Raw genomic sequence first — 14,221 nt, forward strand, 5'->3', positions numbered from 1 at the left:
CATGAAGAAGTGGAATTATTTGTATTTTGAAAGAAATAATGGACATAAGAGATACCTCCATAAAGCAACTGTGAGAGGTGTTTCAAGGACAGAACCCTTTGATATCAAAACATTTTGTAGGTTAACTCCTCTTGTGAAATTAAATAGAGCAAGGTCAAAGAAATGAGTATTTGAAATTATTATTTTAAGTTCCTTCATCTACCATTTTCTTGATAACTATATAGTTTGCAAATGCTTTAGCTGTGAGCTGCTAAATAGAAGGCCTATTGTGCCCTACTGTGAGAATATCTTTAATGGATTCTCTATTTTCCCATTTTCTCTCAGGTTTTAGTATTTTTCCTGTTTTAAAACCCAGGGAGGAAAAACCTTGCATTCACTGTTTTGAAACTCTGTGAGTGCAATGCAGAACCTGTATATTTACTATCAAAGCCTTTGATTATGTTGAGCTGGAGGGGTTATTCCCTGCCCCTTTCCCACCAGAGACTATTGCATTCCCTGTAGATTTATGCCTTTTACCACTTCAAAAATTTCAAAATACATTTTAATTGATAGGAAACTTTGTAGGACTGTGGTTGATGGTTGTGGATTTTTATTTATTTATTTATTTCAGTGAACGGCAACACCACAGGTGATATCCAGCCAGAGAAAGAAGCACAGCACTGCATGGTACTGAAGTGTGGTGCACTTGAGCATGGCACCTCACAGACAGTGGGAACATGCATGGCAAGGCCTTTCCAATGCTGTCCTCTGTTGACGGTTTTCTCTTCTAGGAAGAGGGAAAGCATCTCAAGCATTACCAGATAAATGAATCATCCTGTTGCTCTGGAAAACAAAGCCAGGAGAATTCAACTTTTTTCCCATCTTTAGTAAAGCACTTGGTGTTTTCATGCTCTGTAATTGTAGCAATTAAAACTGACAAATGTAGAACAGTTTGCATGTTTACCAAATGGAAGTACGGCTCGCAAATTATCCTGCTAGCACTGTGAGAGCAAACTTCAATATTGTTTCACAAATACACTCCTGTGGCTAATTCTTTAATTTAGGGTGATGCCATCTTAGCATAGAGAGAAATGAAGACTTATGAAATATTTTATTACAGAAAGTAGATTTAAGCTGGCCCTACAGTGTATGAAAATTCAATCACTTAAGGTTCTTCATACAGGAAACGAAGTTTGATTTCACAAATTTTGGGCCTTGTGTTGGACTGAAATGGCACTAGTTCCCTCCTGTTCCCCTTATACTTAGCTGTGTTGTGGAAGAAAAGGGGTCAAAATGCATATAATGACTCACTATCTTCTATTTGAGTTGAAATCAAAGCATTTGCGAATAAAAGCCAGGGAAAGCAGGACAGAACAGGAGAAATGGGTACTGTGCTCTCTCCTCAGCAGCTGGAGCACTTTCTGGGTACAAGAGGGCAGTGTTCCCTTTCCTTATACCTGGATGGATTTTAGCCCATTGCAGTGAATATTCCAAAGATCAGTGCAATGTAGGTGCATGTATTTCAATTCTAAAATGTTCTGAATCCTCTTGCGTGGTTGTTCTGCCCCTACTTAATTTCAAATTCCCTTTGAATGCTATCGAAATCCAAGGAAATTCCTGTTCTTTTCCAGGTGTAGACTGTAGTTAGTTTCCTGTATTGTGGTATTTAATTGGTAGAAGCTTCCTTTAAAAAAAAAATAAAAAATCTTCATGATATCTGGATCATATTTCATTTTCTATTTCATCTAAGTACCTAGAACAGTCCAGAAAGAAGAATACAGGTAATGATAGTATTGCTTCCAGGTAAGAAAGAAGTAAAATCCCATTTGGTTTGCTCTTCTTAACATAGTTAAGGAATGCAGCTTGTGTCCACCATGTTGTGCAATTCACAGACTAAACCAGCATTTATCATAATAAATGGTAAGTGATTGATGGAGACTAATTACAACATTTCACAAGTAATAATTGTTGTTAAATGTTGGTCTTTACAGCTTAATCTTTGCGTAGCTCTGAAGAGGTCTTTTTGATTTCACTTGATATGATGACATCACCTTCAGTTCCCTAAATTCCAGACTGTGCTCTGTCTTGTAGCTCTGCATTAGGGAACCAGGTGCTGGGCTGCCCTTCCCATCATGGTGTTTTCAATTCCAAGAGATGCACTTCAAAGTGGGCAGAACTTGATATAATCTTTGAAACCTTGGAGCTGATAATCTTTGAAACCTTGGAGCTGGAGAACCATATGGATACCTACGTATTCTCATAGTTTTTGCTTTGTTTCTGCACGTGTGGATGGTTGTGGCTGGGCTACTTAGAATCCAGCTTCAGAACACTGGATAGGTTTGATGTGTTTGTTCAACCTTCTTTGCATAATTCTTTGCATAAATTGTAATTTAATTCTTTTTCTTATTAAGCATAAGCTTGAATAGAAATAAGTACTGAGCAAAAGTGTTTGTGTTGTGTTGATAAGGCTGGATGTGCAGCTATGAAGCTGTTGCACAGCAACAATATGCATTATCTTTACATTATGAGACGACTGTAATTTTTGTATTGTATACTCAAAACATGAAAATAAACTGTAACAGAAGGTCTTCAGTAGATCTTTGTTCTCAGCCTGCATTTTTTCAGTCATTTTGTTTCTCTTCCAAATGGTCTAAACTGTATTACATTTCCTGACAAATTTAATTTAAAAAAAAAAAAAAAACAACTTCACACTAATTAGCTAATTAGGGGCCATAAAATGTTCTTTCTGTCCCTCTCCATTTTTATTCTTGTTTATTTCTGAAGTGTGAATGGGGTGGAAAATCCATCCACTAAAAGGGAGATGGAGATTAATTGAACTCTTTTCATACAGTTCCAGGTAGAAATCAAATCCAAGACCCAGAGGTGAAAGGTGAGCTCTGTAACTACTATACCAAACTATTCTTGGTAATTATCAGCATGAGCATAATTATTAACATTTCAATTATACTCACAGCACTACATCTCTCCAAGGGGTTTAACTCCACTGATTTTTAACTTGTCTTGTTTTTTGGTAGACATCCAGTTGGAACAAAGTTGCTGGATAATATTTTTGACACAAAAGGGTAACACACTTTTCAGAATATGTGATCTATATGTTTTGTCCTCAATGACACTTGCGTGCTTCCAGATTTTGATTGCTTGGTAAGACTACTTGGCATAGTGAGGTGTCTATTTCAATAGACTTAAATAACTTGTTACACAAGAAAGAAATGAACAGCTCCAGACTATCCTCTCTTAAAATCTAAAGTTGAAATTACAACTTAGATGAATAATACTGCATCCTTCGATTTAAAACAAATATTTGATCTCTGCTGCCTAATAACTTCTAATGTAACTGCTTTCTAAAATTTAAAATGCCCAAGTATGAAGACCAATGTTTTATGATTTTTAAAATATCTTATATATTTTTAACAGTTTGTGATTATTCAAATCTAAATAGCTTAATAAATAAAAAAATTATAAGTAGAAATCACTTGCTGCTTCTCTATTTCTTCTATGTTATGGTTGAGTTTTGCCTATACGGTGTTTGCTATCTGAGTAAAGTTGCCACATTGTTCTATATTTACAGGAGTGGTACTTTCTGAAAATGCTTATTAGAACAGCCTACCTGGGGAGGAATGGAGACTTCAGCTTGACTGCTGATAAGACAGCAAAAGCAACTCACCTAAGGACTTGCTGACCCTGCAGAAGAGAAATTAAATGAAACAATGTGTAGCACAGGTAGTATCCTATGTTCCTGCTGTGCAGTACATGGGTATGAAAGTAAATGGGTTCAACAGATGTAAAGTTCTTAAATCTTCATTAAAAAATGGCAAGCTTCTAACAGGGCTGGAAGAAAGAAGAGTGCAGTGTCCTATATATTCTTTCCTATTCTTGTGCTTTTTCATGGAAACCTGCTTATGGCCAGAAAATTATGCATTAGATGAACCTCTGGACTGATACTGCATGGACACTTAAATTTTCTTCTGTAAGAACTGTTCTTTTAACAGTTATTAGTTAAGGCTGCAACACAGCCTAAAAACATCTGCATGCAGCAGCAGGATGTTGGGTCATTGGCAGGATTTATGTGTAATCAGGATCCTAGAAAAAAGTATATTGCAAGCTTACATTTTAGATGGTGGGCATTGTACTTTGGTGGTGTACACAAAAGATGCAAGAACACGAGAATGCTACAAGACCAAACACAGGATCTACGAAATGTGTTGATTTATTTCTTCCTAAAACAACAATAATAGAGAAACAGAAATACCACAGAAGAAGTTCAGTAACACAGGAAAAAGATGCAATGGCTTTGGAGGACTCTCCCAACTTCCCCCTGGAAAAGCAGGATGTACCTTTATGAAAAGATAAACCATAGTTAAAAGGGAAGGTGGAAGAAAAGCACTGATTTGAGGAGCTTTGTAGAGACTACAAAAACTATTTTGCACAAGTTAGTGCTGCACAAAGCTTCAAAATAAGTGGATCATGAGGCTCAGAACAAGAAAACAAAGGCCAGCAGACAAATTGGACATTTACAAATATGTCAGGTTATGATGATGTCAATAGCAACTTAAAACAACTGCAAGTAAAACCAAGCCATGTGCAATTGTGCAGTGAAGTGACAAAATATCACCAGGAGAAATATAAGCAGTATTTACAATCCCAGGTAAAATGTTCAACCTGAAATGATCTGGTATCAGCACATAAGCAAGTTTATGAGTTGTATCAAATGACTTTGAACCAAAAAAACAAAACACAACTCAGAATTGATTAGATACCAGGACTATCCTCCAGCAATAGTATAAAATTGCCAAGGTGTAGTTGAGGAAAATAAAAATCTTCTGGGCACATTACACCTGGAAATACATTGAGCACTTCCACAGACTAGAAATTTTTTCCTTAAGGCATACTTGTTCATAACTTTAAACAAAAACATATGGGACAATTATCTAAACTGGAAATGGCTGCTTACCTGACAGTGTGATATTGCTAGCAGGTTTGGTTAACAGTAACTTCCTAAGTCTGGACTAGTAACATAAGACTGATAATGAAAATTATGGGCTGGTTCTCCTAATGCAAGTAAAAGACTTTTCCCTTCATAATAAATAGCACTGTTTGCATGCTATCTGTCCTTCTGCTTTGTCAGAGCTTGATACCACTGCAGCTGGGAATGATCACGTTCCAGATTTCAGCTGCTGCAGCTGACCACAGCCACATTCTGCATTCTCTGCCATCTTTGCTGTGAGAGCAGCAGTCACAGCAAACCTGCAGGTTTGTGACTGCATGTGTATTTATAGTAAAGCTTTCTTTTTCAGCCACTCTTCTTTTTTTAAATAGGAGATTAATTTTTTAAAAATGAAAGATGAGACTAAGCCAGAATATACTGCTTTACCTCATGATGCCAGTGTAGGTGCTAAAGGAAGGCTGCTGATGAAATGCAGCCCCTTTTGTGTCTTCCTAGCAAACAGGTGATGCAGGTTCAAACCTAGCATGACAAATCCAAAACGGTTTCTACAAGGACATCTCCAAAGAATAAAGAGATTCTTCTACTGAGCTACAAATGCATTATGTGGAAGCTGAAAAATCTTTGTAACAACTGAAGATAGTAGAGGCCAGAGATCAATTCAATGCTTATCAGTGCAGTTAAAAAACTGAGCGGTCCCCAGAGCTTGGCCAACCAGCACTGTCTTTTCTCAGATAAAATTCTCATAGTGTTAACTAGAGTCTTAATGAGCTCAAGTTCATTAGTACAAGATAGCTGAGATCACACCTTCCTGGCTTCACTACCTCTTCAGCAAACCAGGTGAGCATTTATTTTAAACACTAAGATGTAATTTGTAACAATAATTCCAAAAATAAATGAAAAGAAGGTAATGTGTAAGTAATAGTGAAAGATTAACAAATCTAAGAGAGTGAGCTTAGAATATTTTATACAGACAAATAAACGTTAGCTTATGCAAGGATGTTGTGTCTGCCAGAAATAAAGGTAAACTCCCAGAGCTGTTCCTACTCACTGTAACATAAGATTGGATTATAGAACAAAGCAGCTCTACCTTTGTTCATGTAAGCTTGAAGGAGACATGCACCAAGCTTCTCTGAAGTAGCTTTACCAGAAAATACTGCAGCTGAAGAAGGGGTTATGTACTGCAAGTCTATTGTCCCTTGTCATGTCAGGCAAGTCTTTTGCTTGGTGAACAACATGCTTTGGGCAGGAGATCAAGCTGTTGGTGAAGCTGTGCAGTGTTAGATATGTATCCTGCACCTGGCAAGATTGTGTTCATGTCTGGTTTCTAAAATGCTGTGTTTTGTCTCAGATTGGAAGTTGTGACAGTGGAAACTTAAATTCAGTGTGTGCAGTTACTGAGGGCAAATGGTTCTGTGGAAGTGTGTTTAGTCACAACTCACTAGATACAGTCAAAGGGAAAAACAGCTCTTTTTCAAGAGCTGTTTCAAGAAACACAAGTGAATAGAATGGAAGAAGCTGGAGAAGAGTTGTTATGTTGCCTTCAAACTGAGAGCAGGATTTTAAATTTTATTAAAGGATAAGAGGGAGGCACAGGGGGAAGGCTATCTTAACTGCTTCAATTTGGGCAGCATGTAGAGGGGAGAGCTGAGAATAAGATGGGAAGATTCTGTATTAGTTCAGAGGAAAATAGTGAGTTAAGCATTTAATGATAACAGTGGTCCCATTTTCTTTTTACAGAGAATGGAAATAGATAAAATATGAATAAGGTCAGCCTTGAATGCATTGCCTTGAGTAAGTGCCTCATGAAAATGAGGAATCTAACCCTAGGTAAAAGTGTGATTGAAGTACGCATGCTTTTATAGCATGCAAAATACTAAATCAGTAAATCCTCCATGTGTGCATAGGCATGTACATGTGTGCATGCACAGTGGGGATGTGCACTGTCATAACTTGTTACCAAGCAAACATTGTTAACCAATCAGTTCATACAATAGTAACCTCCTATGTCAGTGACAGATTCTACAGATTTAATTTAGTCAGTAAGCTCTGCCTGTATTGATACTGATGAGCAGTAAAAGCCCCTGTCAGTAGAGTAACTCAGACTCCTTGGCTCTTATGCCCCTGTTGTGTTTGACTTTGGAACTCAGTTTGGAAAGTATTTTCATCTGCATCTTTGAAACTAGGACTGTACATTTAACCCATCTTTCTACAAGCCCATTTTTACTTCTGGAACAGTTTGCCTTTTTTCCTCTAATGGTTGCAAGTGTGACAGTTGTGTTTTACGTATGATGCAGAGCTACATCATTACAATCCATTGTAGCCAGCAAAAAGAGTTCCTGATACAGGGAGCACTCTGAACCCTGAAAACCCAAATTACTTGTCCTAACAGGCTCCAAGCTCTTTCCAATGGTCTGTCAAAACAAACAAAGGAAAACTGGAAGAACAAAGGAAGGAGGGGGAGTGTAGACATGTATAATGTAAGATTGTAGAACTCCATTGTTTTAAATCAAACACTATTTTTTATTTTTAAGCATATGATGGTTTGCATCAGGCAAGCTTCAATTTTTTCAGTGGGTTTTGCACCGTTGGTGAGCTTTGCTGTAGTTTGTTCAAGGATAGCATGAAACATCTGCCTATCTGCCTGTTGCATATAGAAGTATTTGGAGATCTCTGCTTTATCCATTGTCATTGATAGGAGGTGCTGAGATTTACAGGATTTGTTCCTAATCGCAAAACTGTAAAAAGAGTTGCTAAACTTCATTTATAATTACTATACTGGAGAAGAACATACAGTTAAATTCAATACATAACAGCTATCTACATTTCTTTTTCTAGTTTCAACAATTTTTTTCCTGTAGAAATAGGCTTTGAACTCAGCAGCAAATGGACCAGAGTGTATGTGTATAGAAACTCTAATATAAATTAGTGCCTTTTAAAAATCACTGTAAATTCTGTTTTCTGTAATTATAACAAGCCCTAGAGTTTTACCCATGTAATAGTATTTTTTTTTACTGTCTTCACCATTATTTTCCTTTTGATTTATTTAACTACATCTAACTTGAGCAAACAGTGTTAAGTGGGGAAACGGATGTGGTTAAATAGTCTATAATTATGCCTTTAGTCATCTGTTGCCATCACAAGGCTCCTCCTTGTGATAGCACAGGCTACTATGACCAGAAAAAGTGACCTAAATGATTTCACCAGCAGCCTTGCCAGTGCCTGATGCAGAATAGATGGCCTTATTAAGCAATCAGAAAAAAAAATAAATAAATAAAAATCGACCGTTGCAGTGGAATAGTAATCAGCAGTGTTTATACTATCCCCACAATGCACAATCAGAATCATGAATTCTGCTAATTGGGTACCTTCTGCATCCAGAGGTGCCTGCAGTAGGAAACAAAAGGGATTTGAAAATTAGTGTTTGTAGCAATTAGCTTCTGTCTGAAGGCTTAGCCCAGTTCATGGAAGCCATGATTTAAACAGAGATTATTATAGTAACTCTGGTATTTAAATGTCCTCTGTCATTATTCAGCATCAAATTTAGCATAGCAAGACTAATTTGGATTTACTCTTTAAAATATGATTGTTCTGAATTTTCCTAATCCTTAACTGCAAACCATATATTTTATGCTTTTTTTAATATTTTCCACATCAGTTATTTTCTTTTAAAGATTATGAGCTTGTTTCAGACTAACTGTAGAGGTGATTAAATGTGTTTGCTATTAAATTGCTGAGATTGAACGAATAGCATGTTGAGAGAGTTGGACTATTATTTTTCACAGAATGATCCACATTCTACTGGCATATTGAGGAATTCCATGCTTCGTAAAAATGTAAGGACTTCAAGTTTATTGTTCATAAACATGGCTAGAAAATTCACACCAGTGAGTTGTGATATATGAAAGTTTAAGAAGAGAAATTTAGGCATGCATTTTTCTGAGTAAACTGCTAGTGTATTTACAGATGGGCTTCAGTCAAAGCTCAGTGGATTATATTAAGTAGGTTATAAAAAGCCTTTAGCCCTTTTCTTTCCTTTGAATCTTCAGCATTTCCGATGTAATAAACTGACAGACAAATCTCTGTGCTTCAGTTCTTACCATTACAGACTCCTTGCTGTTGGTGCTTACAGGACAAATTAACAATAGTACAATTTGAGAAACCTCTTCACCTTTTCTATCAAAGCATCAGCTTCATATTCCTGCTTTGCTAAATCTCTCCATATGGTTACAGAAGGTCTGTGACAGGAGCATACAAGAAAAGCTTAGAATTCAGGAAAAAAAAATGAAGAAGAAATAGGAAAAGGGAAGTAAAATGTCTTTAAGCCAGCCCTCAGTTTTAGCTCTGCTCTTTAAAGGTTATGCTGAACAACGGAAATGTATTATCTGCAATTTATTAATAAGTTCCCATCCTCATTAGTTAACCGCTATTTAATCTGTATGTGATTAACTGTGTGACCTTAAAAAGATTGTTATTACTACAAAATATTACATTATGAAATCATTAAGTTATAGGAAAATATTGGTACTTTGAAGACAATCAGAATGATAAGTGTGATAGTTTTTAGAGGTACTGTACCAACACTTCCTCTGACTGATTGCATTACATATTGATATTAGCAAGTATCAGTATGTAGCGCAATCAGTCAGTGGAAAATGAGTGAAATGTGAACTAATGAGAGCTAATTGTCTCATATAATAGCAAGGACAGAGAATTCTATCAATTAAATTAGTCTGAGTTGAAACAACTATCAGTGTAATAATGTTGATAATATCAACCAAATTAGATGTAATGAAATAAATGCTACGCTAAAGATCAAGGATACCCATTGGCTCTGACTCCCACCTGGTGCTACCTAGTGAGAGAGCCTCACGACTTAGGGCTCAGTTTGCTCAAATTTCTGCCTACAGCACATGCATTTCTGTTCCCAGGAAACAGAAGGAATTTTGAATTCTTGTAATTCAAATATGGCAAACAGAGGAAGCCTTCTGAGAGAGCGAGGCAATGAACAACACGTAGTACAGATGTACCACTAAAGACTATTGCTATCTCTGGCACACCTCTTAGTGACAGTGGGTGATGTGATAGGTGGGAAATGCAAGCTTGAGCAATCCTTGCAAATCTGCCCAGGTATCAAGGCTTTTTTTCTTTTTTTTCCCTCTTAGAAATTACTGCATTTAAACATCTGTCTGACGTAATCAGTAATGGTCTTATAGTCTGTAACACTGTTTTCCCTTTTCCTCCTAAGTCCCGTTCCTTCTGTTTGTTTGGCAAGTCAGATATTCACAACCAGATCCCAGACCCTTAACTCACAATGGGGAGTGGATGGGGATGGTTGGGTTTTCAGAAAAGCTGAACCCGCAGCAGGTCCCACTGAGGGCATGGAAAGCATGAAGGTTTCAGCCCTGGTATTTAGGAGTCCAAATGGAATTTTTCTATCCTTATCAAAGAAAACACAAGTGTGTTATAATTGAGCTCTCAGTGATACCTCTTCTGAGTAAAATTAATCTCTTGTTATATAGGATCAAAGGAAGAAAAAGCTAGAAATAACAGCACCCAGGAGAAAGCTTGAGTTAGAGAAGGGTGACACACAGTTCATCAGCAGCCCTGAAGCCACATAATCAGCCACTAATTGAACAGCTTATTATTTAGAAAACATTTGACATCTTTCCACCTTACAGACTTCAGAGAATGCTGAGAGATGTAGAAACTCAAAAAGCACGTGTACTGACATAAGTAGTAAAGATAAAATGATTTTTTTAATAATTAAAAATATGTTTAGAGATATGGTTTTAACTTAGCCAAAAAACAAGCTAAAAATCTTACATTTGTGTATAAATGGGAAAACAATCAAGAAAGCAACTGCAGAAGCACTAGTGGTGGATCACACAGGGGAGGACAGCCAGCTTGAAGGCTGAATTGATGATGGATAGACTGGCAAGGCCACAAAGATACTAGCCCATCTGAAAAAGCACCTGGAAACTCTGGTATGATATCAACATGAGTCATGAATGAATATGCAGATGTACTTACCAAAGGTATAGTAAGTAGTGATTGAATAAATTTATTAGTTAATTCTCTTAATACATGAGGATAAGTGAAATATTTAATGTGGAGTCTTAGATGTGATTACCAATGGTTATTTTCAGAGGACCTTCCAGCTCCTTTTTGTTTCTTCTATTTTTCATTTAGCAATACTATTATCTCACCTATTTTTGAGTTGCCATAATTTCATCCCCTCATCTGTTAATGGACTTTCTTTCTCTTTAGTATTTACTTCCCGATCTATAAAAGCTTTTTTAATCCTCCCGAGCTCCTTTTATTCTTTCTGGGCTTGATTGTAATGCTACACCCTCCCCTGGCTAAGTAGCTCCATAGCCCCGGAGCAGCCTGGAGAATTAAGTAGGACTTGAAGTTCTGGTCTCCTTCTGTGCTCTGCTTCAGAAGACAAGGCTGGGCTGTGGCTGTGTGACTTCCAGTCTAACCAGTAACCCTGGCAAACCAAAGAGAAAAGCATTTTGCAGGTACCGTGCCTTCTTTCCCTGCTGACCTGCTTGCACGCGGTGAGCCCTGCTCTTCGTGCCAAAACTTTGGCTGCACAAGAGAGCAGTGTGCAGCAGGTAATGTAATACTTTGCTCCTTCTGTTAGTCCCAGCTTCAGCTTCTTAATTTTTTATAGCCTTCAGTTAAATGAGGAGGTCTTATTGCTGTGCTGGCTAGCAGGCTCAGGAGCACTGTCAAAATGCTATAATCAGGCAGTCTGGATGTGGAAACAGCATCGTGCACTGGTGCACCATCAGTGAAGATGGGACAGTTCAGCCTTCTGATTTTTGGCTCCTCGTGTCAGCTTCCTCTAGCTCACTCTGGTTATTTTCAGACAGTTTTCTAAGGAAATGGTTCTTATATGATTTTACCACGTGTTTGCATACACTTCTGTCCATTTTCCCTTTAGTTATTTTCTTTCTCCCTTTTTCTCCTTTCTCCTTCCCTCTCCTCTATGACATTTAGCTTATTTTCTCAAGCCAATTGCACAGGAATAATGGTGTTAGGGAAAAAAAGAAAAGAAAATCCCATGAACATCATCTCTGAAGAAAAAAATGCAACCTGTGCTCAGTCTTCATTAGGTCTGAGAGATCTCAGTGCTTGGTAAAGTTTCATCTCTCATTATGTTTTCTGAGTCTAACTGGGGACAACTTCTGGGGGAAGAATTCCCATTGCTGAACTCATATGTGTCTGGTGAGTAAGCTCATGCTTAATGTTGATGTAACTCAGTCAGAAGAGTGGTCGGCTGTGGCACAAAAGACATTTGGCTTCATTAGTTTAGCCTCACTGGATTATGTAATACTTGTTTTACATCTCTTTTTGATACCAGATATTTGAGCAAAGCTTCAAAAATCCAGTATTAGGTTTCAAATTTTCCTGCTTTGTTTCTCACAGGAACTATCTGCAGTACCTTACTTCAAACTATGTGCTGCTATTTTTTTTTTTCTTTTGAGGGCTCCTTTGTTATCTTCAGTATGGTTGTTTTCAAGAAATCAGACACCCTTTAGTTTCTGCTTCACTGTCTTCCTTTCAGTACTTCCCAAATATTGTTTCTTCATTTTTCTCTGAGAATTAACATGGTTTCATTTTCTGAGCAATAAAAGTTTGTAACTTAATTTCCTCTCTAATATATATGTGACTCTATTTGTTATCCTTCAGAGAAATTCTCAGGAATTACCCAGGTCAGGATCTCTCCATCATGGATTTTACAGGCTTGAGAAATAATTATTCTTCCTTGCCTGTTTGTGCTTTGTAGTCAGTTCTCTAGGCTGGCTTCATGTGTATCACCATGGTTTCTCTGTGGGGCAGGAGAGCTGCCACGTGTGGCCAGCTGTCCACCTTGTGTAAAACACACATGGTCACACTGTGTTTCACTAAAAACCTGAAGCACTGTTCACACAGCTGAATAGAACTTTGAGGGGAGACCAGTGGGAGCAGTTAATTTGTAGAAATAAAAAGGAGAAAGTAGTCAGATATTTTCTCTAAGGTTGGTACCAATCAAAATGTTGGTAAGAAAATGTGCCAGAATACTGGAGTAATATATGAAGATGTAGATAAATATCCTAGCTCATGTTTCATTGGTGACTTCTACATTTTTGCCCTTAGGTTTCTGTCACAGACAGTACTGAATCATCCTGTGAAGTAAACAGGAGTTATGACATCTGAAGATAATGAATTTAAGGACCCCAAAATATGTTGTTTTTCCACAATTAACTGCTTTCAGGTAACCTTCAGATTTGGCTGCTGTTATGTTTCATAATGTATATTGTGGCTCTCTCTTTTTTTCCCCTTCTTTTGCTTTTGTATTGCTTTAAAAAGACAACAGAACATGCTGTGAGTTAATGTTTCACTTGTAAAAGGTTATGGATTAAGCTCAGCTGGTTTCTCAGGCTGACACAGGGTTCATGATTAGAAGAATGAAAACAAACATGAATTGAAAATGTCACTAACCTTTATTGGGCCCTGAAAATCCCTGAGCCTGCATGACAGGAGGCTTTCCTGTTTTCAACAGGATAAAGAAGATTGAAACAAAACAGCATGGATCTTGGCTATTTGCATCTTTTAATGAATGCTCTTCACGTTTGGGTCCCTTTATCAATCTCCCAGTTTTCAAGGGTTTAGCTGTGAAAGTGCGGATGGTATCACATACTCTTATGAACCATGGAGTAGACATCTGTCTAGGAGGCTTTTTCCTCCAAATTGTGCTCAGTGTAAAAGACTAAGTCTTAAGCTTCATTTATGACTGTGCATGGATAAGGTAGCCAGTTATCCAGTCTGAGTGATAGGCCAAATAAAACCATCTCTAAATAATGCCACCTTTTTTAAAAAAAAATTTGAAAAACTATTGTTATAAATCCAATATCAGAATATGTTTTGAATGTCAGAACAGGTTAATGAAAAAAAAAAAAGCTCACCTTTTTTTTTAGGAAAAAAGTCAGTTCTTTCTCTGACAATAGAAGAAGTCCTGTCTAAGCCACGGTAGGAGAAACTTGAAACAGACTTGGACAGGCTGGAGAGGAAATGAAAATGCCCCTTGGCTGGGAAGCTTTGCTCTGTTAAGAGCACAGGTTCTGGCCCTGTGTCTTAGACCTACATATTGAAAGAGTATATTGCATGGTGTGCCTGCACTTCCTCTGCACTTATTCTTCCTATGCCTTAGGGAAGAATTACATACAGCACTTGGCCTTGGAGACTCAAATATTCCCTGCTCACTCATTACCTTACACTGCTCAGCTG

The sequence above is a fragment of the Phasianus colchicus genome, chromosome 5 (genome assembly GCF_987193195.1).
Source record: "Phasianus colchicus chromosome 5, bPhaCol1.hap1.1, whole genome shotgun sequence".
Lineage (NCBI taxonomy): Eukaryota > Metazoa > Chordata > Aves > Galliformes > Phasianidae > Phasianus > Phasianus colchicus.